The following is a 5,989-nucleotide window of genomic DNA, read 5'->3' on the forward strand; positions in this document are numbered from 1 at the left end:
GGGATCACCAATTCAGTATTGGAGGGCAGCGTGGAGGATAAAAATCGTAGAGGGAGGCCAAGAGATGAATACACCAAGCAGATTCAGAAGGATGTATGTAGCGGTACCACCTGGGAGATGAAGAAGCTTGCACAGGATAGAGTGGCGTTGAGAGCTGGATCAAACCAGTCTCAGGACTGAAGACCACAACAACAACAACACTCCCTGATGGCGTATAGGCGTAGGAAGCTACTCTGACATCCAACGGACGTCTTCTGGACACTCCGCTTTTTTATCAAGCACAGTATATTGTAAATTAAAGTCTTCTGCCGCGTTTTTCTGCCTGGACTTGAAGGGTAATGGATGGAGCTATAGTGGGGATTTTCATACGGTTTTGATTAATAGATGGACTGATTCATGGAGACGGTTTTGTATACAATTTATTCCCGCTACACCAAACAAGTCGTCGGGCCGTAGATACTAAGTGACTAAGTGCTACCGTGTGACGGAAAAAAATCTCAACACCAAAAAATAATTAATGTAGTGTACTGATATTTCGCGAATACATTTGTCTAGGTAACATATTTAAGTGACTAAAGTTGCAAGATTACAGGTTAATGAACCGCGAGATAAGGAATTGCAAACGTGAAATGCTGGTACATTAATAACCGGCGTGAAGGCCAGAACTTTGAACTCAAGTATGCAGACGTATATGCATTGTGTTGTACCGGTACCGGGCCGGCCGGTGTGGCCGTGCGGTTCTAGGCGCTTCAGTCTGGAACTGCGTGTCCGCTATGGTCGCAGGTTCGAATCCTGCCTCGGGCATGGATGTGTGTGATGTCCTTAGGCTAGTTAGGTTTAAGTAGTTCTAAGTTCTAGGGGACTGATGCCCTCAGATGTTAAGTCCCATAGTACTCAGAGCCATTTGAACCATTTGAACTGGTACCGGATGTCAGTTTGTGGGGTGGAGTTTCATGCTTGTTGCACTTGATCGCAACACAGGGGGTTTATGCTGGTTGTGGATGATGCTGGTGTTGCCGTCTGATGACGTCCTGTACGTGCTTGAGCGCTGTTCATGAGTTGGAGCGCAACAGATCGAATCACCAGACTGACGTACAGTCTTGCAGCCAGGATGCGTGGGATAAACACCAGAGTGCTCCTGCTGTTATACGAAATCACACTCCAGTCCATAATTTCAGAAGTAGATCTAGTGTGTTTGGCTCCCAGACAGACTGGTAGCAGGTCCTCAACTGGCTCCTTCTAACCAACGCATGGCCATCCCTGGCACAGAGGCAGAACCACCTTTCATCAGAAAACACAACAGACCTCCACCCGGCTCTCCAATGCCTCTCGCTTGACGCCAATGAAGTCGCAAATTGCGGTGGTGTGGTGTCATTGGAATGCACGCTACAGGGCTTCTGACTCGGAGCTGTCCTTGAAGTAATCTATTTGTAACAGTTCGTTGTGTCACTATGGTGCCAGCTGCTCTCCAAATTGCTGCCGCAGATGCAGTACGACTTGCCAGAGCCATACGCCGAGCACGATGGTCTTCCGTTTCAAAAAATGGCTCTGAGCACTATGGGACTTAACATCTGAGGTCATCAGTTCCCTAGAACTTAGAACTAGTTAAACCTAAATGCGAACATTTTTAGGTTAGGCTTTACCGTGACTGTTACTGACATTAAATGAAACAACAAGTTTACTGTTACCAGTCACCGTTTTATTTTATTTTTTCCACGACGCGTTTCGAAGGTTTAAACCTCCATCATCGGGTGGATTTACATTAGTTAGAATTACATATGTGTGTATGTTGTGTTACGATTTTGGAGGAACTTGTGGCACTGCCTAGTGGGGAAACAAGACACTATTTCAGAATATGGTTTTGGATAACTTTTGACAAAAAATAAACTGATATCTAATGGTAAACTTTTATAAGTAAACTAGAGTACCTCCAGTGGTCACAGGTTCCTTTTTCTGTCGTAACACTTCTCATGTATACTGCCACATTTGTAAACAAATATGGCGTCTGGAATCACCTGAAGTACACACACATATATTCGACACCTCAAAACAAACACTCCCAAATGGTTTAAACGATTATTCTGTAATAATCTTGTTACGATCTATATTCTTTGCACTTTGCGATTATGTCTTCTCTTCTGCTGTACGAACCTTGGACCCAGCTGATTCCAGACGCCATATTTGTTTACAAATGTGGCAGTATACATGTGAAGTGTTACGACAGAAAAAGGAACCTGTGACCACTGGAGGTACTCTAGTTTACTTATAAAAGTTTACCATTAGATATCAGTTTATTTTTTTTTGTCAAAAGTTACCCAAACCCATATTCTGAAATAGTGTCTTGTTTCCCCACTAGGCAGTGCCACAAGTTCCTCCAAAATCGTAACACAACATACACACATATGTAATACTAACTAATGTAAATCCACCCGATGATGGAGGTTTAAACCTTCGAAACGCGTCGTGGAAAAAATAAAATAAAACGGTGACTGGTAACAGTAAACTTGTTATTTCATGTAATACTTAAACCTAACTAACCTAATGACATCACACACATCCATGCCCGAGGCAGGATTCGAACCTGCGACCGTAGAGGTCGCGCGGATCCACACTGAAGCGCCTACGACCGCTCAGCCACTGCGGCCGGCGGTCTTCCCTTTCGGTAATGTCAAATGACCGTCCATCCCCCTGATCACCGTTGCCAGAAGTCTTATACAGTGGCTACAATCCTGCCAAGTATTTCTGCAGTATCGCAAAAGAGACATCCAGCTTCTCGTAACGTTGTTACACGATCTCGTTCAGACTCAGTGAAGTGTTGATAATGGCATCTTTGTCACCTTAAAGGCATTCTTGACTAACATCAACTCACCATGCCCAGTCTGAAAGATAACTAACGCTTACGACCGATCCAACGCGTATCCTCATTGTGGCGGGAAATCTGAATAGATATCATCTTTCAGATGTAGAAAAACACCTACCAACTTTCGTTTATATCGCTCAACACTTCCTTGGTGTTTCGATTTTCTGTCCGCAGCTCGTGGTCGTGCGGTAGCGTTTCCGCTTCCCACGCCCGGGTTCCCGGGTTCGATTCCTGGCGGGGTCAGGGATTTTCTCTGCCTCGTGACGACTGAGTGTTGTGTGATGTCCTTAGGTTAGTTAGGTTTAAGTAGTTCTAAGTTCTAGGGGACTGATGACCATAGATGTTAAGTCCCATACTGCTCAGAGCCATTTTTTTTCAATTTTCTCAGACAATGTATAACCCGTAACTCTGTAGTGTTAAAATCAACCTTCCGGCTAATGAAAGCTTTACTTTTTAATTGTATACGTTAACGTTGGAAGCTGAAGAACTGAATTGAGATTTGTGCTGCAGCCGGGACTCGAACCACGGTCCTCTTATGAAACTTCCTGGCAGATTAAAACTGTGTACCGGACCGAGACTCGAACTTGGGACCTTTGCCTTTCGCGGGCAAGTGCTCTACCAACTGAGCTACCCAAGCACGACTCACGCCCCGTCCTCACAGCTTTAATTCTGCCAGTACCTCGCCTCCTACCTTCCAAACTTCACAGAAGCTCTCCTGCGAACATTGCAGAACTAGCACTCCTGGAAGAAAGGATACTGCGGAGACATGGCTTAGCCACAACCTGGGGGTGTGAAGTTTGGAAGGTAGCAGGCGAGGTACCGGCGGAATTGAAGCTGTGAGGACGGGGCGTGAGTCGTGCTTGGGTAGCTCAGTTGGTAGAGCACTTGCCCGCGAAAGGCAAAGGTCCCGAGTTCGAGTCTCGGTCCGGCACACGGTTTTAATCTACCAGGAAGTTTCATATCAGCGCACACTCCGCTGTAGAGTGAAAATTTCATTCCCGGTCCTCTTGCTTACTAGGCAGATATGCTGACCATTACACGACCGCAGCATTATGGTCAACAGAGCTGCACGAACTACCCGAGTCAAATACCCTCTCCGACACAAACTCCAATTCACATATCCCCTTATATTGTCACTATTACCAGGGCTCTCCGATATATATAGTACCACAGCATTGGACGTAATGGGGAAGTGCTGTACCTCATGTGATCGTATAGAAATGGTTCAAATGGCTCTGAGCACAATGGGACTTAACGTCTGAGGTCATCAGTCCCCTAGAACTTAGAACTACTTAAACCTAACTAACCTAAGGACATCACACACATCTATGCCCGAGGCAGGATTCGAATCTGCGACCGTAGCGGTCGTGTGGTACTAGACTGTAGCGCCTAGAACCGCTCGGCCACCCCGGCCGGCTGATCGTATAGATCTTAAATTAAATTTTCCCTGAGAGATTTAAGTCTCTGATTTATCTACGATAACGTTGGAAGATGAAGAAGTGAATTAAAATTTGCACTGCGGCCGGGACTCGAACCCGGGTTTCTTACTTCCTAGATAAATATGCTTACCATTACACCACCGCAGCTATGTTGACACTAACATTACCGTATTAAGAGTCAAGTCGTCACCCTGACGCACAACACGGCTAATGTGGCGTTAGGGGCCACTAGATTAAAATAAGCTGCCTCATCAAAGACAGTTGGTACCTGTCAAAGACAGTGATACGATATGGGTCATTAAGAGTTAAGTGTGTAGCAGCGAAGGTAGTTATTTAATGGAGATTTCATGTTGAAAACACTGACTCCGGCAGAACATGCTAGTGCCTGCGTCTGTTTTGTATTAGAGTGATAAATATACAAACTCTCAGCGTACGTTGTGTTTACCTTTTTTTTCTCGTTGGCATTCAAAATCCGCAGCCGTGTGCCTTCAGCTCTGGATACGATAACGATCTGAAAGCCGTGCATTTGTCGATCTACGTGTTTACACTCATGAGTTGCCAACAAACGCAATATCAGGTTCACGAAACGGTTAACGCCCGACACACGACGGATCACCTTTTCGAAGGATCCATCAAGCATGTTCCAACCTGGGGATGGCATCGCGTTTCTACTCCTAGTACATACCAGTAAATTCCAGTCATCGCCGCGCATCATAGTTCTCAGCTATTCTTGGCTCTTGTTACAAATGATTTTCAGGTTTTCACTGCTTACTTACAACAAAAGAACGGACATTAAACAACCCGGGCACTTAGTGTGATCTCGACGTGACCGCTATCAGAAAAAGGTCCTAGAACACAGACCGTCCGTTAAACACAGTCTTTACACCATCTGCCAGTAAAACAATCCCAGTTGACTTCTCAGATAGCACCAACTGCCCTCCTCCCACTCTGAAACACACTTTTTCTACTATGTACAAATAGCAGTAGCGAATAACAACACAGCTGTTTTTTATGTGGTTCAGAATACAATTAATCCCTTGTGTCATATAACATTATACATCCACGCCATTTGTCTTCCCATAATACAAATACCGTTTAACCTATACTACAGGTCTTACTCAGTTAAGCTTAAGACACTATTTTTAGCAACTTGTTGATGACGAAATCGTAACTAGGTCATTTTAATAGGTTGGAAATATACGACGAATTGATGGTTGTAGTAATACGTAGAACTATTTGTGGACTCGACATTGTGTTTCGTGAAGTTAAAAGTTTCAAATTGCGTGGGTGGTCCAGTAAAAACATGTACCCTGTTCCTGCAAGTATTTCTACTCCAGATGCAAATAAAGACAGGTGAAATGAAAATAACTGTGGCAAGCTACATAAGAGTATAAAGGAGAGCTTGCAGAACCTACCACTGTAACGATTAAGAGACATGTAAAAGTATCCACTGATGTTGGCATAAAGTTGATGGATCATGCTTCGCCATTTAGAAGAATAGTTTTTTTCATACTAAATACACCTAAATTTCTTTTATTTAATCTACAAACACAAAGGCTGCTACGCTTCAAAATGAAACGATGATTAAAAAAGTGGTGATTTGTGTACCAGTTGTTTTACATTTGTGGTTGTAGTTTTGTTCTTCAGTTGGAAGAATCCACGCTTAGAAACCTACAACCCCCCTGCCCTC

General features: G+C 44.2%; 1 non-coding gene across 1 annotated transcript; it reads right to left on the minus strand.

Moving 5' to 3' along the window:
• Window positions 1–4,374: 4,374 nt before the first annotated feature.
• Window positions 4,375–4,446, minus strand: Trnap-agg (transfer RNA proline (anticodon AGG)). Its single transcript has one exon. It is a non-coding gene; the product is annotated as a tRNA-Pro (tRNA).
• Between the last annotated feature and the right edge of the window lie 1,543 nt (window positions 4,447–5,989).

Source organism: Schistocerca cancellata, chromosome 5, assembly GCF_023864275.1.
Source record: "Schistocerca cancellata isolate TAMUIC-IGC-003103 chromosome 5, iqSchCanc2.1, whole genome shotgun sequence".
Taxonomy (NCBI): Eukaryota; Metazoa; Arthropoda; class Insecta; order Orthoptera; family Acrididae; genus Schistocerca; species Schistocerca cancellata.